The sequence below is a fragment of the Gymnoscopelus microlampas genome (genome assembly GCF_963454915.1).
Source record: "Gymnoscopelus microlampas genome assembly, chromosome: 17".
NCBI classification, from domain to species: domain Eukaryota; kingdom Metazoa; phylum Chordata; class Actinopteri; order Myctophiformes; family Myctophidae; genus Gymnoscopelus; species Gymnoscopelus microlampas.
Window position 1 is genome coordinate 42,028,834 of NC_139954.1, and position 25,695 is coordinate 42,054,528.

The following is a 25,695-nucleotide window of genomic DNA, read 5'->3' on the forward strand; positions in this document are numbered from 1 at the left end:
CTTTTGAGCAATTATGTTGGTCCTTCACAGAGATGTTTTTACCACCTGTGGCCACTGGTTGCGCAGTCCAGCCTCTGTTTCACCCTGTTAGGAGGGATACGCTAGCGGATACAGCCTCCGGTACAAGTTAGCTCTAGGCTCACAAATTAGAGTAATAATAGCTATACTTCCTGAGTTCTGATGTACGGCTTGTAACTCCTAGATAACGGTGGTCTCAAGCCCACCCAGGGACGCCATGTAGAGGGAATCAGACTCTGGGCGAGTTAGACCCAGACTCCCTCACCAGAACCCCTTCGAGGCGTGCTAATTCCTCTCCGGTTACTGGAATTTTAACCTTACTCCTACTTATCGCTTATATCTAGAATGGATAAACTCTTGTCTCTTGAGTTCAACCTTAAGGATCTATTCTCGGTAGATTACAAGTGGCTTCCGACAACGACTAGACTCAGACTTGGACTAGACATTGCTCAAAACTCAGGCACAAATCTAAAATAAGATTTAATAACACTCAGTGATCGGAGACCAATACTGTTTCCTTGGCGTCTTTGACCAGCAGTTACGGGACACAACTACTGTTGTATCTACGTGTGCTCCAACATCAACTGTAACAGACCTAATTTCACTCCTGGCTCTGCGTTATTACACGGCAGCTAGTGTCTAGTGATCTCTCGTGAGTAGCGCTCTGTATCCTGCTTTTATAGGAAATAAATGAGAGCCACTCGTTGAGAAATGAACCTAGCACCAACCACCTTACTTAGTAATAAATAGCAGATAGCTGAGAATAAAACTTTAGACCGTTGACAGGGCCTGTCCCAACCTGTGTCAGTTAGAGAGAAACTCTCAAACACGGGTTAGCTCCTATACTAATGTAGTAATATGTGTTAGCAATCTTACCACAAAAATACAGGAAAAGGACAAAATACCCGGATATCTTTCTTGGCTAATGAGGCAGTGGGGAGGCAGCCGTCACACGAAAATGAAGTTCAATAAAAAGATTTATTAAGGAAGTGAGTTACAAATATAGAGAGTAAAGTATTGAAGAGAGGAAAAGGCCACCGAAGTGGCTAGCAGCAAAATATGAGCAAAACAGAAGTCTCTAGATGCAAAGTCCAGGAAAAATCTGCCCATCCCTGGGCGACCGGAGGTTAAGTACATCAACCCCTGTGGCAGAACACTGTCATTACATGGCATCGCTCACCCCTCCCTTCCAGTCCAACTTCCAACTCTCGAAGCACGTGGTTACTTCCTGTCACGTCTCACCTCTGCCAAGCAGACAGTGCGTGACCTTGGCTGTCTGGCCTGTTATCAGCTTACACAGGCAGCTGGTGAGAAAGTGTGTGGGAAGCGATCTAAGCAAAAACATAGCAGAGCTATAATGTTATAAGCTAAACATCAGTTTTGCATGTTTCAATGGTCTCTAATAGTATGGACCATGTTGGCTTCTTGGATCGGGTCGGTATTGGCTGGGGGGTGCCCCGTAGAATCCTGTTGTAGGATCGGGGCCGGGGCAGGGTCCTTGCTGGGGTCCCCTCGATGCATACGGGTGGGGGTATGGCGGTGTAACCCATGGTAAACACCCCCCCCCTTGTTGTAGGGACAGCGTTGTCGCTGCTTCCGGGCCAGCCAGTAGTGGATGCTCTGGCAGCACGGTCCAGTTTCAGCTTCTCTCTTTTCTTCTTGCCGGCCGACACGGCAGGCGCTTGGGGCAAGGGCCTTACAGGAGCTCGGGGTCTAGGGGTCACATTGATGGCTTGGGCCTCGCTCTCAACAATATGTAATTTAGGATTCCGCCAAATGAATAGCACTGATTTATTAAAGAAAATAAAGAAGTTGAAAAACTGAGATAGTTTCTACCTGACAGCGACAATATGTAAATTCTAGTATATAAGTATAAAAGTACAATATGTCACCAGTACATTGATATACATAAATTGCCAGTGAATATATTAATTGATATACAGAATGTACTTTACAGACTACAGCAGGGGTCTTCAACGTTTTCAGGCCAAGGACCCCAAGCTGAGAGAGAGATGAAGCAGGGACCCCCTACTCTATATTGTATAAAAGTTTTTTCAGATTAAAGTTTTTTTTTACTTAGTCTGCTATTTTTTCCCCTCTACACCTATAGACTCTTTGCCAAAAATAGCCGATCTACAAGCTCACAACGCCTCGCAGCGCGAGGCGTTGAGAGCTTGTAGATCTGCTATTTTTGGCTAATGTTCCCCTCAGAAAAGGAATTCTAGGGTTCAAGTGGTTAATGTAAAAAAAAAAAAATCATATCACACAAAGATTTGGCGGACCCCCTGTAGTAACTCTGAGGACCCCCTAGGGGTCCTGGACCCCCTGTTGAAGACCCCTGGACTACAGTGAATATGAGACTGGTATACAATATGTGCTGTCAGCTAGGGTTGTCCGATATTGGCTTTTTTACCGATAACCGATATACCGATATTGTCCAACTCTTAATTACCGATACCGATATCAACCGATACCGATATATGCGGGGATTATTGTGATTAGGGTAAGCTCAAATTTCATATCACACACACCATATACAGTATAGTACAGTTTTTCAAAAACCGATACCGATATTTTCCCGATATCAATTTTTATGCTAATATCGGCCGATAATATCGGGAGGCCGATAAAATCGGACATCCCTACTGTCAGCTGGCCTTCAACAGTGGCTATCTGGATTTTATACAGTATGTATACAGTCTCATCAACAATTAATGTATGAGAAAGTGAGTCTCACAGCAGGTAACTGGCTTCTGTCATGGCTCTGTAAAGTGCATCCCGGTAGTCCATGTGCAAATGTGCCAGAGAGTCGAGCAAGAGTCGATAATAAACAGAACAGAATAGAACATAGAGTATGGGGGGGTCAGGCTTGGTTGTGAAGCCTGATGGCCACTGGCACAAAGGACTGGCCAGATTGCTTTGTGGTGTGCCTGGGGACAGTGGGTCTGTAGCTGAATGTACTTCAATGTGACAACTTTCCTCTTCCACCCCCAGATTTGAACACGGTTTCCTGCACAAGTGCTGAATTTTTTAACATAGAGCTAATAGAGCCTGTCTGCTTGCTCAACATAGTGTCGTTTTAACCCATTAAGACCTGGAACTGTGTCATTTTTAGATTTGAGCTAAAAAGCATTATTTTACACTTTGGGCTATTCAAAAATAGCAGATATACAAGCTCATAGCGCGGCACCGAGTGCCGCGCTACGAGCTTGTAGATCTGCTATTTTTGAAAAATCGTGAAAATGTGTGCAAATCTTTGAATATATATATTTTTAAAGCAAACCGCTTTTAACTCAAATCTTTGCTTCTGGGGGGTCCCTGGAACAAAATATTTTGATGGGGGTCCGCGGCCAAATACATATCATTTTGGGGGTCCTTGACATGAAAAAGTTTGAGCACCACTGATATAGAAACATACGTTTTTCAGAAAACTGTTGAGATTTAGGAGACATGTAGAATCGGCTTCAGGTCTCAATGGGTTAAGTACAGTACAGTAATGTACTTGGCTTGCTTTCCACCACTGCCGCCATAGAGCGGATGAGAGGGGGGCTGATCAGGAGGAGAGTGTCCGGCTTCCTCCTCATCATCCTCACCTCCACAACCACCTCCTATTGTCCAGTTTAACTCCAGCTGCGGAGCTACCCTTCCTCTCCATCGTGTTGATTGTGTTTGGCATCCCTTGTGTTGATGTTAAACCCTTCAACAAGCCACGCAAAGACTTGTGTAGTACTGCCACGATATAAATTGAAACACAAAAGACAACCATCGATTATTAGATAGAGATAATTATAATCAAGAGGCTTTTTGTATAATTTGTTTATAAAAAAAAATCCGCATCAACCAATTGTCACGGATATATGTAAATTATATTTAATACTTTGTCGTACAATAGTGTCACACAAAAATACCAAAATAGCTCACAAAGCATCGCATTACGCTGCTATTTCTTTGATTTCTGAAATCCTCCCAAATTATTTTTATTTAAATTGATTATCAATAACTTTGTAAATAATCAATAAATTGATTACTTAACTGTTGCACACCTAATACTAATGCTTCTCATAAGCATACTAATGCACCAGCATACTAATTACTCCAGAGGAATAATTAAATGTGTTGTGGTCTCTAAGCTTCCGGTCTTACGAGGACACTGTGAATGAATTGATAATTTGTGGTGTGACTGTGGGGCTTTAAGTGCCCCTAACTACTGCAGTAGTCGAGATGTTTGTAGAAAGTTCAAGGTTTGTTTGGATTGCACGCGAAAAATCTAGCAGTTTATGTAGATGAGTATAGCTCAGTGACAAAGCATTTGACTGATCAAGATGTCTAGTTCATCTCTGTGTGCCCGACAATCACTACATTACAACAATGTTGTCATTAACATACTGTACATAGGACGTGTGTGTGTGTGTGTGTGTGTGTGTGTGTGTGTGTGTGTGTGTGTGTGTGTGTGTGTGTGTGTGTGTGTGTGCGTGTGCGTGCGTGTGTGCTGTGCAATGCTTTGTGCCGCAAGGGGGCCATGATCATTTTTCAGTTTTTTACAGATTATGAAAGTACTGAATGCAAGCTTTCAAATGATGTGTTACTTATTGAAATTGGAAAATGCTGACAACTCTATAGAAACTTGAAGCAACACATAATTTCCACCTGGATACCAGTGGTTCTCAAACATCAAGGACCCTCTATTTTTTAGCCTATGCATTAGACCATGGACCCCCATAACCTACTACTAGTAACTCTGTGAGTGTATTTAAATGTAACGTAATGTAATGTTTCATATATATATGAAAAGGGCCATCAAGGCAGCGGTTTCCAACCTTTTCTGGGTCAGGACCCACTTGAAATATATTGATATAAAAGTTCCTCAACATTGAATTTAATATAAATATACTTAGTTACCTTCCACCACTGGTTGCTGCGTGTCAAGGCTGTTTTTTTCAATGTTTTATTTTAATTATTTAAAAAATAAATGTTTTTACAACTTGTAATGTATTCGAATATAAATCTAAATCTTCTAAGTTCTAATAGCATATAGCTTGATGCTTATAAATAAAATAAAATGTCAAGATTTAAAGATATTTTAAGATATATTTTCGTGAACGGAAATGACGAACAGATGACAGCTTCCTGTCTTGGATTTCGAGAGGTGTATTTCCAGACTATATAGCTTTCGGAGATTGTGGAATAGTTGTCTGGCTACGCGAGACTACTAGAGAGACGACCGAATGTGCTGTCATACCGGGGCTGGGTGGGACATGCTGAGAGGCCTGTGTCAAAATATACAGGCAGCAAGTGCGTTATGATGTCAGGGGGGAAAGAAACACTCAAACACAACACAATCCGCACAGTGACTCATGATCCAATGTTTAAAACGTATTTGGTTTTTCACCAATGGACGTCCATCGGTGGAAACCAAATACCTTTTAAACTTTGGAGCATGGTCCAGTGTGCAGACTTTATTGTTGTTTTTTTTGGATTCTAACCTCTGTCCGGCACCTGGTACTTCAGTGAGTGGATGTGCGTTGCTTTATTGTTTGTTTCCGGGAAAGAAGCACTCTCCTTATCTGTGGATGCTTGCAGCTGGTTAGGACAGCCTCCTTGATTATAATGAGAGTGTCATGTTTTCACTTTTGACGCTTGTGCGCTACACATGTTGCTCCATTATTGACAACAACTGGTTCGCAAACATTTTCATGTTAAGAACCCCCACATTTATGTTTTATACATGTTGGCCACGGACACCCATCTGAAAATGAATTTTGGGCGAGGGATCGCATCACATGAGAATGTGTGTAAATGTTAAAAAATTTTTTTTGAAAATAGACGATTTATAAGCTCACACTGCGTCAACATATTCAGGTTCAGGCATTTCCACCATAGAGTTATATATCTAGAGAGGTAACTGGAAATCTTCCGGGTTGGGGAAGATGGCGGGTGGGGCTTATCTGGTGCCTCTGCGCGCCATCTCACATGCGCAGTAGTGTCACCGCCGTGCGCAACCCTGTGTGTAAGCTTGTGCGCAAGCTTGTGAGTCAAGCCCATTGGTCAAAACAGTTTGCGTTCGTTCATGTGTCTGGCACAAGCTGTAGTAAGCTGCAGTACCAAAATCAGCCAAATCGCGCTTCACTTCTCCCTCTCGGTTTTGGGGGCTTGATTTCCACCTGAAGAACCACTGGTTTACAACACATTCCTCCTGAAACTCAGTGAGCAGCAGGGTGCAATGTATAGTCGTGAGAGTCGTGACCGAACACTGTAACCACTGGGGTCATTGAACGTTTTACAATGTTCTTCTTTTCATTTCACAAGAAAGTAGACAATCATTGCTACACAGTGAGCTATCTCTTGCTTAGTTTGATCTAACAGTTTTGGAACTGGAGCTTATTGATCTGTTTTTGAAAACTGAAAGTCTGAGAAATCAGGCTTTAATGTTTTGACATGGATTTTCTCACTCTCTCAACTAATATCACAGCTTTGGAAAAAAATATATTTTTGCTTTCAATTAATACATTCAGTGAATACTTCACTCAACAAATGATTAATGGGTGAATTTGCAAACATAAATTAAACAACATAAAATGTGAAATGTATTTTTAAAACGATACATACAGTCACCCATGTGGTGACTGCATGCATGTATTATGTTATGAGCTTTGATTTTTTGGCGTCGAGTTTAATTTAACATTTGAGTTTAATTAATTCCCAACAATCCTACAATGTTCCTTAATCAGGCTGAATATTTTAAAACAAACAGCTGCACTCCCCACTGTTAATAGTAATCAAATGTTCTGTTGTTTTGAAGTTTAGTTCCCACTAATCCCCCAGACGTGATTAGGAGGTAAACTGACGATAAGAAATCACTCTTTACTTTGAGGCAGGCATCTCGAGCCTTTAGTTGGTTTAGTGGCTGCCCTAGTGTAGTGGTTAGAGCAGTGGTTCTCAAACTTTTTCATGTCAAGGACCCCCAAATTGACACGTATTAGCCTGCGGACCCCCATTTCAAAAGATATGCCAGCGACCCCCATAAGAGAAGATTTTTTTACGGCTCTAGCAGTGACTCTCAACCATTTTAATTTCAAGGACCCCCAGTCTGACATGCATTAGGGCTACAGACCCCCATTTAATGGCATTTCTATCACTTGGACCGCAATTTATATTGTAAAATCTATGTCAATTTAACAAGTGAGTGAGTGTACAAATGGAACCAAATGGACCCTAACGGGTCCATTTGGTTCCATTTGTACACTCTCAGAGTTACAGACCCATAAGGGCCCATTTGGTGCATAATCTATTATTTAGCTGGGGACCCCCTGGAACTCCCTCAAGTACCCCTGGGGGTCCCCGGACCCCACTTTGAGAACCAATGGGTTAGAGCACACGCCTTTTGTGCGGATGGTCGTGGCTTTGAACTCTGCCTGGGGTCGACGTCGGCAAGGGCAGTTCCTAATGCCAAATCAAATGGGTTCAGATCTGAGCCAAGTCTCCTGAGGACTAAAACCTGTCCTGGATGGGAGTCTCCAGATGGAAAAATGGACGATGATAGAGATTAGGTGGTTCAATCAGACTAATTGATTTAGTTGATTTATAAAACATCTATTTGAACTTTTATGTCTATTTGTTTATATATAAGAATAAACCAAGTTATTAGAAAAGTGGGCTCCTTGATTAAGTGATTAATCAAACAAGTACAGTAATCAATAGAATAACCTATGATTGCAGCCCTAGTTGTCAATACAGTGAAATTGACAGCATGAGATGGACAGATGGATTAGGCTCACATTTTTTATCAACAACTTTTCCTGTTTCTGTGTGCAGTGTTGCTATTTTGCTATAGAGAAAATATACTGTAGTAAGTACTACTGCATATGCCACTCTCTGCTCAATTGTTGACCTGACACCCTCAACTCAATTATCGCTCAAAAACTGCTTTCTGCGCATCCTTTGATGGCATAATTACGTTGACACATTAAGACTCATCTTATTTGGGTGGATGCATTGCAATTAGTTATTTGCTTTGTGAGCCGTGGGTTTGTTTGAGGGTGTCGGTTTGTACTCTGTTCACTCTCCAGTTTTCTTGTGCATTTGGACTTCAGTAAATAAATAAACACATAAACACATCATACTGTAGCAGTAATCAGCTGCTGAGGGAAACAGCTACTGAAGCCAAGGCTACAGTATATGGAAACATGCCACTGGCTTTCACTCAGAAGACAATCTACACAGCGCTCATTTATTCACAAATGTGTGTAAAGTATGTTGGCATACGACGGCTCAGGGACGGTCACTTTGATTGGTATTATAATTGTTATAATTATAACCCTATAATTGTTATAATTATAATCGGATGAAATACAAATTCATTTTGGAATGGAAATATATGTTTTCCACAGTTCTTGCTGAATTCATCTCCCCTCATTGGTAGGTTTTGTTTTTTGATTCCAAAAAAATGAAAAATCATCTTCAAACAGCCAAGCAGGTGTACATCTACAATTCAGATTAAAGCAGATCATATATTTGATGATCGTACAGTATATTTGACGTATATACCGGTATGTTTTATCATTTTATTATTATTTTTCTTGATGAGACATTTGGTGAGATATATATATTTATACAGAGCAAACTAGTTATTTTTCAGCCTTGTTTTGGTTTGGTGGAGATCCACTACTGGGAATGGTTTGATAAATGTAAAGGGTTTTGGTTGAACTCACGAGTCCAGCTTGGATAATCCAGACAGGGAAAATTAATTAAGTATTATCTTCCCTCCCTCCCTGCTGGTGAGTTACTTTTGAGCAAGTCAATTAAATCTCAAGTTCCACATTTCCGCTACTTACCCACTTAAACTCTACTTCATTTGACTGGAGTCCCCCAGGGCTGTGCAAATATAGCAGATCTACAATTCACAACACGTTGCTTTGCGACGTGTTTTTAGCTTGTAGAGCTGCTATTTCTGCCCCCCAGAATAGGCGCTAGTGTTCATGAGATTAGTGGGCAGCTATGGTTGTGGTTGTAAGGGATGTCTTCAATATATGAGTGTGAAACAATATAAGTTAAAGAAAAATAATGATTATTTATTATTTTGATGTGAAAGTACCTCATGTAGTAATTTAAACTGCCATATTCGAGAAGTATTGCCCTTTTGTAAAGGCTGGAAGGAATGTTTCGCAAATAACTGGAACTAATAGGAGTAAATGTGTCAGCTCCATGTAGGATTAGAGTCACGTTTGCACGGTGAGAAGAAGCATTAGGTAATCGTTTACGATATCAGTTATATCCTCAAAGCCGCTAAGCAAAGCCAACGTTTACGTTCAGTCTTCATTTTTCCAGTCATGATAAGATTTTTCCACCAGCTCGACCCAAACCGATTAGTACCGTAGCAGCTGCTGATGTGTTCAAATCAATGATTCGAGAAACATTCTGTGGGGAGAAATCAATTATTGTTTAAACACTAGTCTCTGCTGTCTGGGAATCAATAGGTGAGATGTATTACGTCCCAGACACTCTTTACAACCCTGAGACAGTGTTGTTGTTGTTGTTGTTTTTTTCCCAGGGACAGGACAGGAAATTACACATAGCTTTTTTTGTCATTTGGGGAAATTCACAATTTGTGGCCCAGTTGGAGTACGGTAGCTCTCACTGTATCTAAGGGGAGTGTGTCTTTACGCTCTTTATTCTCTCAGGGTCATGCCTATCGTCTGTCGGGTGGAAACCTCATAATGTCCAAAACGGTTACTATTCAGGATTCGAATACAAAAATGGCGAAATTAGCAGATCGACAAGCTCAGGCTTTCGAGCTTGCGGATCTACTACTTTTGATGCTTTTGTGTGACGCTGTAGTATGATCAAGTAGGGCGTTAATTTACGAAAACACACAGAATTAGTTAGATTATGGAGATAATAGATTTTCGGCCCGACACTATGTTACCTCAGCCATAAGTTCCCTCCACCCTATGTTCCTCAGCCCTATGTCCCCTATGTTCCCTCAGCCCTACGTTCCCTTAGCCCTATGTTCCCTCACACCTATGTTCCCTCAGCCCTACGTTCCCTTAGCCCTATGTTCCCTCACACCTATGTTCCCTCAGCCCTACGTGCCCTCAACCCTAAACCTACCCAACCCATAGACCATATTCACACGGCGGCCATATTGCCATTAAGTCAATGAAATGCCACCCCAGTTGCCACCCCAGTTGCCACAGCAACGCAATGTTAAATTCCAAAATGGCCACCGTGTGAATATGGACTATTGAACATAGAGCTGTGGAAACACAGAGCTAATCGAAGACCTCCTCTGTTTTAACCACTTAAACCCCAGCATCCTTGTTCTGGGAAAACCTGTGCAGAACATGGCCGATCTACTAGCTCACAACACAGCGCAGTGCAACGCGTTGTGTGCTAGTCGGTCGGCTATTTTCTGTGACGATATATTTAATGTAGAGCGAAAACAGAAAATACTGTACACTTGTATAGCGCCCCGAGGGACTCCGCTCAACAACATATGGGGTTCAAGTGGTTAAAAATGACGTGATGCTGAGATTTTGAGCACATCTTAAAAACGTCATGCTAATGGAACGGAACGCCAGACATCTAGCCTTTTGGAGGTCATACATTGTAATGCTACAGTAGTCACACGTATACTGTATGAGGGGAACGGGTACATTTGTTCTTTTTTTTTATTCTAATGGGAAGGCTGAGCATTTAAATCTTTCTTTTTGGCCTCCAGCCCAGAGCCGATGCAAATGTACATGCCACTGGAATGGCGGCGGCATGGTTTTAATTGCCAATGATCAATGACATCTGTCACAGTGCGTCCCAGAATTCCGTAGACGATCTTAAAAGGTCTTTGTCACTACGGTGAGTTTATGAGCTGTTGGTTCTGTCAGCTAAGCTAAAGTGATTAATTATGTTGTCTAATATAACTGCTTCAACAATCAAATATGGTTTCTTTTTTTTTTTACAGCAGTAAGTAGCTAATGTGGTTAAGACAAAAAACATGAGAGCATAAGCTTTTTTTTTCTCTAAATTGATTTGAAAACGTTAGGTGATCATATTTTTTCATCCATGCATTTTGCAATTACGCAGTTTTCATGTCTAAGCACCTGCAGTTGCAGTCAGTCACCTATAAATTGTGTGCTGTTCTGAGTTCTATGAAAAATTGCTTAAAGAAAAAAAAAGCCCTCATGATAAATACCAAGCATTTTGCAGATATGGCCTTTTGTCATGCTACACAGAGCACAAAGCCATCTCAATCTAAACCACTGTAAGCGTGTTTTGTAGGTAATTTAGGTAATTTACAGTGCCGTAGGGCTGGGCTTGGACATAGATACAAGCTTAGCAGTGAATGGGATATGATTTGCCAGTGTGCATGTATTTTAGTCTAGAACCACAGGTTTGTTTTGCGGAAGAATGTGACAAAAGTTTGTAATGAGGTCATAGGGTGCTATCCTCAAAGCATGATAAATAATTTGGATGCTGTGTACATTTTACCTTAGCATTTCTAAATGTGTTATACGGGTTTTTATGTTCACCAACAAATGATTCCACATGAAGAGTACAACTATGCATCAAACCGTACAACCCCACACACACGCACGCACACACAAACACACACACACACACACACACACACACACACACACACACACACACACACACACACACGCGCACATCTCCTTTTTTTTGCAGTGATAAACTCGCCACCTATTTTTCGCTGGATTTTAACTGTTGACGTGTGTTTGATAATTGGGATGTTTTGTAGCTTGAGGAAGTGCTGCCACAGCAAGCGGTAGACAGCAGTTGCACTTTTCCTCAATTTGTCTGTCTTTCTTTTTCTTTTTCTTTTTTTTTTTTTTTTCAAGAAGCCTTCCCCCATTTTCTCTGCATGCTCCATGCACAGTACGCTACCTGCTGGGAACATTGATATAAAGAGGTGCCAAGCCCTAATCTTAAGCTTCAATTCATACTTGCGTTGACAATAGCAGACCTGCAAGCTCACAAAGTGTCGCCGAAGCGACACGTTGTGAGCTTATATGTCTGCTATTTTCGGTGCGCGACACTGTTGTGCAACGGAGCATAAACTAGGCTTTAATCAGTCTGTCGTCCGTCCACAAATTGTATTATTATTATTATTGTGCTTGTTACTATTATCTATTTAAGATATATATATTTTTTTGCTGTGCCAGAAATTAACTTTTGGGTTGAAAAGATCAAAGATCAAGGTCTCAATAAAGCTTGAGGTTAAAATAAATAAATGAAACAGGTCTTTGCAGCCTATGACACCACTCATGTGCCATCAAATGATGTCTTAACAGTTTCTATGTGTCTCTGAACAGAATAACTTGGAATTCTGGATCTTTAAACCATAGACCTTGAAAGTCTATTGATGGTTTCAGGCTGTAAAACAATAACACATTTCCTGTGTCAAGTTCCAACTTCTGTGAACGTGTTTGCAATCAGACACCATTCATACCCTTTTGCAGCCTTGTTATTGCGTTGTTATTAGTGATAGACTTGTGTGCGATGTTAGGAATGGTATGAATAGAATTACACTTTGTGTATTTCACCTTTGTCGGGACGCCATCAACAGTCTTCATTTACGTTGGCATATCGTCTCTGTCGGGTGGAATCCTGTCCAAAACTGTTACTTTTCAGGATTTAAATTCAAAAGTAACAAAAGTAGCAGATCTACAAACTCAATATGCGTCGTTTCACGTCGCATTTCGAGCTTGCGGATCTGCTACTTTTGATGCTCTTGTTTAACACTATAGAATGACCAAGTAGGGCGTTAATTTACGAAAAAAATCAAAAAGTTATAACTTGGAGATAAGAAGTTTCTGCCAGACAGCAACGATCGAATGAATGGAAGAGTTGAACATTTAATACATGAAGTAGACTAACATAATGACAATGACCTCTAAATTTTGAAAACAAGTTGTCCGGATAAAAACAAATATATATATACTGTAAGGTAAACATTACCTCAAACTCAGACTTTTGGATTGTGCCTTTAACTTTGAATATGAGACTACAGCATGTGATTATCCACTCTCTTGCAGTCACAGTTCACCTTTACGCTGTCACTCAAAATAAAGTGGGGGGCGAATTGCGGTGATTGCATTTGAAATTCAAAGCAGCGAGAGAATGTTTTAAGGCAAGAGGAGGATTGATGAGTTTCCCGGCAGATCCTATTGCGAGGTGGCGCCGCAGACTCCACTGTCAACACGCTCTTTAGATATTTTCGTTGGGTTACATCTGTATCAGGGTGATGGCGGCGCACAGCGGGCGTCAATCTCCTCCAGCCTCACTGGCTCCCCCCCGGTTAGGATGCACATTTACTCTTAATTAATTACCTCTTCTAAATTAGAAGGTACTCGTCGGGGGGTCCGAGGTTTTTTGATTCATACATGATGATGAATTAAAGCAAATGAATGCAGGAGACAAACTGTGACTGGTGATTTTTCCCCCCCCTCAATTTCACGTGATGTCACGCTGTGGTTGTCATGGCTAGAACAAGAGTGTGTGTGTGTGTGTGTGTGTGTGTGTGTGTGTGTTGGCGGGGGGGGATATTTGTGTGTCTTCTGAAGGCGAGGCATTATTTATCAGGAGCATGCTACTTTGTGATGTTCAGTTTCAGGCAGAAACAGCAGGTGATGCACTCCGGAAAACCGAGTTGAATCACGCGATGGAAGCAGCTGCCCTTCAGCAATTACAGTTATGAAGCCATAAATCTCAGCCTAATAGGCCAGAGGAGTGTTGCGGAGCTAAAAGACCAATGACATACGGCTCCCCTGCAGATTTTTGCCTGCCTCTTGCAGTATACAGTATACGTATACACAGACCTGTTCATTCATTAGAACATATTTCTCTTGTGTTTTCTCGATATGCATTCTCCATTTTGATCTATTTGAGTCACATCTTAAGCCTGTCATGCCAGATGGATAGTTAAATACAGATAATACGTCTGCCTGTTCGTTAATGCTGACACTGTTCGCCAGATTTACTTAGATTGCAAGAGTTGCTAAAAATAAAGTAATTGCCTGTACATACTGTACAGTTTATCCAGAATGCCCAGCATAAATGTGTATTCTTAAAGAGGTGGTGCCATGGTTTTGCACTTGTTTTCTGTTTTTCATGTGTCTATGAGGTTGATATAACTTCATTAAGCCCCCTGGTGGTGTTTTTATGGTGTTTTTATGTCTTCTATGACTATTCTGAGTTTCTACCTGGAGGCTGAAACCTTGAGGGTCAAACGTGCCAATAGAAAAACAGCCCTTTTGTGACATAGTAAAAATATACCCTCCCCCTCATTATCATTGTGGAATAATCTATGATTATGAAAGATAATTGTGGATTATTATTAATGATATAGTAATGTACTTAGTTTCAACTGTCCTGTTGAAGAAGACAATGTCCCATTTAAGTTGAGTCTAGCAAGCCATAGACCCCCTGTTGAGCTATCTGCTTCAAAGGGTCTCCTTGCATACCAAGCGGGGGAAGGTGAGATAAGGGACTGGGGCTTTGTGTGAAAACAGAGCCTTTGGTTGACTGAGCAGATGCCTGGGTGTCTGTCTGTCCTAGTAGTAAGAAACTGTACCAAGAGCAATGCCTCATGGGAGAAGATCTGCCTGCCCTAAAGGCGGACCTTATGTGTGAAGTTGATATAATGGGCTGCCTGAGCACAGGATTTTAGATTCAGAAGGAACAGTGCCGTGGGTTACCTGAAATATGGGTTTTAAGTAACTTACCGAGATCCTACAAGAGAGTGAGAGACCAATAGTGAGTAACATTGTAATTTTGTACTTGTGATGTGTACGTCTGATGTGAAGTCATATCCTTAATACTCTGTGTGTTATGTGCTTATTCTCTCTCTCAGGTTTTATTACCTAACCACTAACTACCGGTGCCTAAAGTGCTAACCGTTGCTAACTGGTAACTAAGTTTTAGACTAGATTATGTTTGTAATGTTTGTATAGTAAATAAAAAACCATCAAAGACACCAGGTATGAGTAATGTGCTTACAACTCTCTCCACTCTTCTTGAACCCTTTCAATGGGTCTAGCGATTGTAGCTTAGCTGCATCAAACGCAGAAAGTGCGATTTGCTACAAAATTGAACAATCATAACACGACAGGTGTGGGCATGAGGAGGAGGAGGGACTAGGACAGGTGGGTGGTGCTAAGGTGGTGGAGGAGGTGCTAAGGTGAGAACCAGGTATATTTAATGAACTGGAGGCGTGTCCACAATAAAAACTAAATTTTAACAATTTCTGTACACTTGTTTGAAAAAAATGTAATGTATAATAATTTGATGACCAGCGGACCGGTAGGCAGCGGTTCCGGTAGGAGACACAAAGGAGACTTCCGGAAACCGTTGTCGGTCATCAAATTATTGGCTTAGGAATGCGACAAAAAGTCTCCATGGGGTGACTAATCGATGAATCGTGAACAACTATCCCTTTTAAAGTATTGGGGGATTTCATAACATCACAATAAAAATACTTCATAACACCACAATAAAAAACAACCTGGCAATCTTTAAAGTATAAGTATTTTTTACAAGAGTTATGATTTAACAGCAGCTGAGTCTTGGCTGGGTCACAACCTCCTCGTGATCCAGCTGCCTGAGTTGTTCCAACACTCTGTGCCTCACATGGAAGTGGAGAAGGTAGGCTGGAGGCCTGGGGACAGGACCCTCGGGTGTTCCCGAGGGTCCTGCCTGGCTATGGGAGCCTCTTTAACCCATTAAGACCGGGAACGCATCTACAGTATGTCATTTTAAGATTTCTTTGGCTATTCAAAAATAGCAGATATACAAGGTCATAGCGCGGCACCGAGTGCGAGCTTGTACTGTATATCTGCTATTTTTTTTTTAAATCGTGGAAATGTGTGCACATCTTTAGTTTGAATATATATATACTTTTGTAAAGCGAAAGTTTTTAAATCAAATCTTTGCTTCTCGGGATTTTACAAATGTCTTCTAAATCCTTTGTATACTTTATTCCTAAAGTTTTTATTTTTATTTTTATTTTTTACTTATGTTGCTATATTATCAATGGTTTTCAAACTTGTCAATTGACCCCCAAAATAATATGTATTTGACCGCGGACCCCCTCCCATCTAAAAATATTTTGTTCCAGGGACCCCCAGAAGCAAAGATTTGAGTTAAACATGTATATAAAAGATTTTTCAGGATTTTTCAAAAAATAGAAGATCTACAAGCTTGTATATCTGCTATTTTTGAATAGCCAAAGAAATCTTAAAATGACACCGATGCGTTCCCTTCCCGGCCTTAAAGGGTTAAATGGAGACGGAGGATAAACAAAGGTTAATCCTCTCTGACAGTGGAGAGGAGAAGAGCTCCGGTGTGACATGCCCTCCTGTATGTCTACCGATGCGTTCACTACCTGGAGGCAAAAAAAAAAAAAACCTTTCCATCTCTCCAACCACTGTGATCTGTGGTATACGCGTAAATGCAGATAGACAAGTAGTGTTCCCCAAGTGAATGGTATGGCACCGTGATGTTTTTATTTATTTATTAGTACGTCAGGCTAACACGTTTCAACAGAGCTTTAATGCAAATAATTCCCAGTCAAATTTAGTCCGAAGCTTGTGCTGCAATTGCTAATGTCCACACATGAATCACTGGGTGAAAAGCAATGATTTTGGGAGGGTATCCCTCAGGCATACCCCTGATACTTAAGGGAGTATGTGTGTGTATGCTGCCCTCATTCATTAATGTACCACCTCCCACAAACCTCCCACATATTCAGGTGTATGTACCATTTCTGAGACCTTCATTTGCATGTCTGCCAGCAAGGACCTCACACACCCACCCCTCCCACCCCTCTCACCCTTCCACCCCAACCACTTCTGAGCATGTGCAGAAAACTACATTTGATTGGAAGCTGTGGCTTATAACCCCACCCACCCACCCCACATTCTGCATGCTAATTCTTGTATAAACCCCCTAGTTTATACCCCCCCCCCCCCCCCCTCAGTGGGAAGGGTGGTTTATAGCCCCCCCCCCCCCCCACCCCCAGGGGCTGTGGCTTGTCCCGTCCCCCCCCACCCCCAATGGGAGGGGTGGTTTATAGTTCCCCCCCACTACCTGCACTAATAAATATATATATATATATATATATATATATATATATATATATATATATATATCCACACACACAAACAATATAGAAAAACACATAGACAGAACTCATGTAATTATGTTTATTGATCAAGAAAAATAAATGTATACAAAACAATGGAACAGGAGCACACAGATAAGGTAAACTGTTTCAAAGAAAAGTATTTTGTTCCAGGGACCCAGAAGCAAAGATTTGAGTTAAAAATGTTCACTCTAAAAAATATATATTCAAATATTCTGAATCAGAATCAGGTTTATTGTCACGTCACAGGTTTAATTAAAAAAAGTGGGTGAAATTTGTGTCTATATACTCACACTAGTACCTGAGATAAGATATGTGCATGAACATAGCAGCAATGTATACTGTGCATGATATACTTATGGACGTTAGTTAAGGTGCTTGGAAAAAAAAGTTAAAAGTCAGTGCGTTATACACAGGATTACGGTGCAAAATGTCAGTGTGTGTCGACCGCATAATCCACATAGACTGACATATAGTCAGCAAGTAGTGACATGAAGAAGAGCAAAGGAAAATAGCGGGAAAAGGAAAACAAAGTCACTTGTAGGCTACTCATGTAATCCACGGTGGCTGGGTCCAAGGAAGAGCTAAATCCAAGTCATGTGTCCCTGGTATAATCCACAGGAAGAAATACAGAAAATAAAGAAATATATTTTGTTCCAGGGACCCCAGAAGCAAAGATTTGAGTTAAAATGTTTGCACTAAAAACATAGTCCTCAAGCTCTTTGTCGTCAAGCATTGGGTCCTGGAGAACACAGCGTTTGGTACAAGTCCTGGAGATGATCTTGTGAACTTCTTCCTGCTGGAGGGCTGAAGATCCAAAATGGAAGTCCATCTTTGGAGTTGCTCTGTGTCCTCAAGCATTGGGTCCTGGAGAATGCAGCGTTTGGTATGAGGTTTTGGAGATGATCTCCTGAACTTTGGACTGCTGGAGGGCTGAAGATCCAAAATGGCAGTCCTTGAAGCCTTGAAGAAAAACAGAAGAAGAAAAAAAGAATTACAATTAAACCACAAAACCACTGAAACCGGAACACAACAATGTTAATACAATTACCACACTCTACCACACTACTGTGTGTGTGTGTGTGTGTGTGTGTGTGTGTGTGTGTGTGTGTGTGTGTGTGTGTGTGTGTGTGTGTGTGTGTGTGTGTGTGTGTGTGTGTGTGTGTGTATTGCCTGCTGACTGTCTGCTGAATCTTCTGCTGAAAACCAAGCCATTGTCCTGCAAATTGCAATTTATTCTGGAGATTACCTGTTAAAACTCAGAAAGGTCCTCACACATGTACCGCTGGGTGCCAACAACTGTAAAATAATATAACAGCAATTACAACTCAGAAAACTTCAACTGAAACAGGAGTGCACAAAAAAAAAGTTAAATGAAGAGTGTGGGTGTGTAGTACCTTATAAAACTTCCTCGTCAACAGTGGGGAAATCAATGGAATTCTCCCTGCAAATATCATTTTAGGGGTTAGTGGGATGAAGCAATGCTTTGCCATTGTATTCAATATAGCCACAGTAAAGACAAACTACAAAGCAATCCAACTTTAGTTACTAAAATGTATAAAGTCTGTGTATTTTACTATACTGCATTATGCTGACAAATTAAATCATGGCATATGAATTGACTAGCTACTTGACTAGGCCACATGTTTTAAAACAATCTGAACTCATACAGGTAAAGGAACACTAGCCTACAACTGATCAAACAGACTGTAGAGAACTGATCAAAGTAAATACAATAAACAGTATAACCTACTAATGATTTACAATTAGATAGCAGCTTACCATTTACAAAGCTAGTCCAAAAACACCAACAGGCCAGCAGTACATGGTTGAGAAGAATGAATTCACCCAACCACCCAAACAGTTCAAATGTTTGAAAACTCTGTTTGGACACATCTGATTGGATAGACACAAATGTTCCCCTCCCCACCATTTAAATGTGCATGTTAAATGTTGGCAGTCAGAGAGAGAGAGAGAGAGAGAGAGAGAGAGAGAGAGAGAGAAAGATTGGAAATAAACTATTTACTTAGTTTAGTTAGTTTTAACAAGTTAAACGTTACTATGTAGAGGTACTAATGCTTTGCACTAAACAACAAGCACAAAAAAATAACTTACATTTTGTTCTTTTGAGCACTACTGGGCCTAGACTAGAAAACAAACTAAATAGTTTATTAACCACATGACTGGTGGTAACCTGTATTTTTGGCAGTGATGGCAGAAGTACTCAGTTATTTTACTTAAATAAAAGTAGCAATACCACAATATAAAAATACAAACAAAATATAAACATAATAAAACAAGTAAAAGGCCTGTGTTCAAAATGTTACTTGAGTAAAAGTTTTTAAAAAAGTATTGGCATCAAAATATACTTAAAGTACCAAAAGTGAAAGTATTAAAATGTTTGAAAATGGCAGATCTACAAGCTTGTAGATTGGCTATTTTCAAATAGCCTATGTATAAAATAGGGCTAAAGTGGTTAATATGGTGATAGAGGTGGAGCTCCTATTGTCTGAGAGACCTGAGACAATAGGGCCACTGAACCCATCAACACCTTTCATGCAAATGTTGTGCCTGCATGTAAATCTCTACCCCCCAAAATACACACGAAAACACACATAAAGTAAGCCTTGTTTGTGATATAATTTTAACCATTTAATGACCCTTAAACGTACTTGGTAAAAGTACAAAATTATTGGTATCAAAATGTGTTCAAGTACTAAAATGTTTGAAAATAGCCGATCTACAAGCTCACAACGCGACGCGTTGTGAGCTTGTAGATCGGCTATTTTCAAATAGCCTAGGTATAAAATAAGGCTAAAGTGGTTAATGTATGTTTTATAATGTAATCATTTATATCTTGCAAAGTAACTAGTAGCTAAAGTTTTCAAATAATTGTAGTGGAGTAAAAGTACAATATTTGCCCCAAGACTGCACTCTGATCTCTCTCTGTGTGTGTGTGTGTGTGTGTGTGTGTGTGTGTGTGTGTGTGTGTGTGTGTGTGTGTGTGTGTGTGTGTGTGTGTGTGTGTGTGTGTGTGTGTGTGTGTGTGTGTGTGTGTGTGTGTGTGTGTGTCATGCTTTATTAGTATGTTCTTTCTGTAAACTAACACTGCTCACCTATGCAAGACCTAAGAACACATTTTTTTTTAAATATTTGTATTAGCTTTTCCTTGAATGTCACAATGCAACTTTGGTTCACTGTTTCTCTCTCTCTCTCTCTCTCTCTCTCTCTCTGAGCCCCCCCCCCACTCTGAACCCCACACCTCCCATTGTTTGAACAAACCTCTAATTTACATATGTAAGGGAGATTCCCTAGCAGAGAAAAGAGAGACGCATATCCAGGTATCTTAAAGGCATTTTAAGGTAAACAGTCCTCTCCCGCATTCATTGAAATACTTCCACCAATCATTTATGTTTGGTGGGTGTATGCCTTGCCCACGTATCCAGGTATATCACCTTTTTCACCCAGTGAATATGGATGCTGCTGTGTCATCAAAACATTAAAACAAAACAGCAAGTGAGTACAGAACCAAGTACCAAGTCATGATCAAGCAGCTCCACAAGTTTACATGAAAGAAAAATTACATTCATACATTTACACTAGCTACTGGCCCCTAGAGGCTGTCCTGCTTCTTACACCCAACTGGACCAAAGTGGTAATTGGAACAAATAGCTTTGTCATCGTAACTGAAAACTATTGCACAATCTATCTTGTATATTGCAATCTGGGAACCCATCGCCAACTGAAAAGGAAAAACGGCGACCTCTGCTGTTTGTTACTATCTCAGAATCTGTTCTTGAGAGATTATGTATGTTGTAAATAGCAGCAAAAGCTTTAAAGTGAAATAAAATAAAGCACCGTAATACAACAATTACAAATTGCCTTTAAAATGGAAAACAACGGGACGCTTTGGCCTGAGGGTGGTGCTAGAGGAAAGGTCATGGAAAGGTCAGGGTTCATTCATCCTGCAATCTGCAAATTAGATTCTGACAGATTGTGTGCAAAGCTGACATTTTGTCCAGAGGGTGGAGCTAGAGGAAAGGTCTTGCGGTAACTAAAATCAATATGGTTCATCGTTCAGGCTGCATTAATGCGCTCAACAAATGTTTCATGCAATCTGTACATTAGATTATGAGATTGCTTGTGTGCAAGTGACCTAAGAGTGGCGCTAGAGGGGTCACCAACATCATTATGATTCATCCTCTGGTGAGCGTGAAACTGCACAGCAAATGCCATGGCAATCCAGCCAGTAGTCCTATAGCTTACTGTTCTAAGTTGTAAATGCGATGAATATTGTATAAAATGCTCAAACAAAGGTGCTCTGTAGAGTCAAGGGATATAGTCATGTAAAGAGAACAACAATCAAATGCACTCAAAGTTTTGGTGTAACCAAACATTGATAACACTTCCTTATACGGGTTTGTAGTTGCTTATATGCCCAGGATGAGGGCTCATTGGCTGGTCACTATCTTACCCAATAATGATAAATTCATGTCACATTCATGATGAGTTAATGTACAAGTTCATCATTAATTAAGCGGTAATTAAGTGGTAATTAAATGGATATTTCACTTTCAAACATGTTTGGTGTCATTTTAATGTCTAATCTGGCTTTTGTGAGCACCCCAGACAGTTTTTAAGTTGCTTGATTCAGTATTTAGGTATTTGATTTTCATTTTAACAGACACGCCCATTTCCAATACAAATCCATTGTAACTTCAAACTCCATTTTAACCATGTTATATTCATTGAAAACACCTGTCCTTGATTCTGGTGACTGATATTGGCCTTCTCGTTTATTGATTTTTTTTTTCATTTCCCCCCAAAAATATTTTTTAAAAATGAAAAAAGTAATTGAAAAAACACTGTCTCCTCACACATTAGAAGGCCAATATCAGTCACCATAACCAAGGACAGGTATTTTCAATGATTCTAACATGGTTAAAGTTTGAAGTTACAATGGTTTGTATTGGAAGATCTGATGAAGTTACAATGGTTTGTATTGGAAGATCTGATGAAGTCTGTCTGATAAAGTGAATATCAAATGTCTAAAAACTGAATCAAGCAACTTAAAAACTGTCTGTGGTGCTCAAAAGCCTGATTAGACATTAAAATGACCCCAACATGTTTAAAAGTGAAATATCCCTTAAGTGTTAATTAAGCGTAAATTACATTTGCCCCTTAGGAGGAAATGTTACCCAAAAGTTAAGAAGCGTTCAGCAAGTTATGGCTGACAGTTGTGCGTTTCGGCCACAGCCTTCATCATGGTGAAACCCAGTCATTTGCTAGATTTTGAGATTGCTTCAGCATAACATGGTGGGAGGTGTTGGATGGTGTTGACAATCAGTATTGCTTGCAGGGCTAAAAAAAATTTATTACTGTAATACTCTTAACTTTTTTTTTTACCGTTATTTCCATGACATCATCAGATGCAGCTGTCCAGAAACTACAACCATTCTTTTTTCTGCCACTAGCAGCCACTAAGAGCGATAATAGCCTCAAGAACTGCTTGAGAACCAAACCTTTTATTTACAGTGAATTGTGGGTGCTGTACTGTACTCCAACAACAGTAAATGTTCAGAATGTTTTGTTTTGTTTTTCTCAATAAATCAAAATTGCATTGATTTTTGACATTTATTTTTTTTCCTTTTTCCTTTTTTCTCTGTAGTGTTGTCCCTTGTCACTGCGGACTTCCTACGGTTGCTCATAGGGAGAGCACAGACAGCCACATCTCACCTACAATACAAGTGACATCTTTACACCAGATAGTGAGGACCTTTCACCAGGAGGACATAATGCATGCCGAGGTAAATTATATTCTTCTAAGTTACGCACCTGACCAGCAGTGTTGGGCAAGTTACGCCTGACTTTTACGTGTTTAAGAAGTAATAATATTATGTAACTTATTACTTGGTATCAAGAGTAATTAGTTACATTAATGATCCCCCTCCCCCCAAAATGTAATTGAACTGTTTTATTCATTTATGTGGGCTATTTGCAGTAGACCTGAACCGATGCGATGCGAGTGTGCGCGGTCTAGCCAACACTTACTCCTGAATCGCTGCCCTGCACACTCTCCTATCTAGCATCAGGGTCTTGAGCTCTACAGTGTTGTTAGCTAAGCTGCCGCACCGCAGTGCATCTACGTATAGGTGGGGTGGTGCGCTTCTTGCCTTTCCTGGCTTTGCCCTGGGTTGGCTCCCACAGTGTCAGTTTGCTTGCCACTAGTTCCGGGTGCCTGACGCGGTGCCCTGCCAGCCTTATCCTTCTGAACCATGTGGGACCTAATACTGTAGATGTAATCTGGATTTAGGCTCATTATTGACTTAATTTGTTTTAACCCATTAATACCTGGAACTGTCATTTTTTGATTTGAGCTAAAAAGCATTATTTTACACTTTGGCTATTCAAAAATAGCAGATATACAAGCTCGTAGCGCGGCACCGAGTGCCGCGCTACGAGCTTGTAGATCTGCTATTTTTGAAAAATCGTGAAAATGTGTGCAAATCTTCTGAATATATATATTTTTAAAGCGAACATTTTTAACTCAAATCTTTGCTTCTGGGGGTCCCTGGAACAAAATATTTTGATGGGGTTCCGTGGCCAAATACATATAATTTTGGGGGTCCTTGACATGAAAAAAACTGAGCACCACTGATATAGAAACATAGGTTTTTCAGAATACTGTTGAGATTTAGGAGACATGTAGAATCGGCTTCAGGTCTCAATGGGTTAATTTGTTTTAATCTTCTGTTGCTGCAGTGATGATGAATGCAAACAAATATGCCAAAATCTATTTGCAAAAGTTGAGGAGTTTAGAAATATAATGTAGGCTTGCCTTCAAAAAGACATCTGGGAGGCCAGCTGTCATCCGTGAAACGATGTGTTCCAACGCAAGTGTCCTTGTTATCAGCAGTGTTGCTAACAAACAGCACAGTACCGTATCGTTGTTGTCAGGCAGAAACTACTTATCTATTTTACGTTTTTGTGTTTTTTCGTAAATTAACGCCCTACTTGATCATATCGTCACACAAAGTACTCACAATGCGTCACGATGCGACACATTGTGAGCTTTTGATCGGCTATTTTCAAAAGATTTTTATACAATTGAAAACTTGTGAAATGGGATGTTCTGCATAATGAGTCCTTTTACTTTCGGTACTTTAAGTACAGTTTGATACCAATACTTTTGTACTTTTACTCAGGTGAATTGAATTCCGGTCCTTTACTTGTAACAGAGTATTTCTGCATTGCAGTATTGATACTTTTTTTTTTACTCAAGTAAAACATTTGAGTACTTTTTCCACCACTCTGTGTGTGTGTGTGTGTGTGTGTGTGTGTGTGTGTGTGTGTGCGCGCACGCACGCGCACGCGCACGCGCACACATAAACATGCATGTAAAGTGCATGGTCAGCATCAGATTAGGGACAATAATTGACGGTTAGGGCTTAGCAGGGACGGCCAGTGTGTTCTCGAGATCCCCGTCCACATACACACAGACAGACGGGTAGTGAGAGTAATGTATACTTTGTCGCGCAACGGTGTTGTACAACGATAAAAGCCAATGTTCATTATAAATCAGGCTTAATGTTTGGTGAGTCAACTTCAAGTTCATTGTCACATCACAATATTACAGGTGGTAAAAGACAATTTTCAGTTACAAAATAGATAATCATAAGAGGGGAAAAAAAGGAAAATGTCAAAAAACAATATCAAATATGCATAAGGTGTTCTCAACAAAATAAAGGCAGAGTAACTTGAGCATGTACCAGCAAAAAACAGTTGAAAACAGAAAAATAACATTTGACCACTGTACCGTGTATTTGTTCCCCTCTACACGCTGTGCCATACAGAAGTACTTGGAGGTGGTGTAGCTCTCAATTATTTATTGTATTTACCCAATTGCGCTCTCTACAGATTTGGTCAATATAAATTACCATTGACCAGGTTTGTAGAGGGCGCAGTTGAGTAAATACAATAATTTCCGACTGGCGTACATATTTTATGTTCTGCCTAAAAAACTGGATTTTACACAAAAGGTCTGAGACGTTTCCCACCAAGGAGAATGGCATTTCAACATTAGTCTCGCGTGGCCAGACTGTTGCCTCCCACAATTTTCAAATGTTTCCAGTCATACAGTCTGGGACTTGGAAGCTCTGATCATGATTAGAATATAAACCGGATGTGGAGCCTCCTCTCCACTTCCGTTTCGTCTTTACAGTCGCGCAAATTTATCCTACTATAAATACAAATCATCTAAGTATACAGTAGATAGCTTGCTGCTAAGCAGAAATGGAAATTAAAAAGTAAAATGTAAAGATATTTTTAAATATATTTTCGTGAACGGAAGTGCCAGTTTTCCTCTCTTGGATTTTGGGAGTTGTAGTTCCAGACTCTATATAGCATTCGGAGATTGTGGAATTGTTGTCTGGCTACGCGAGACTATTTCAACATCATAAAACTGCCTTTGATTTGGTGTGTAGCAAAATCATTTTCTTTATTATTACTACAGTTGGAGACCT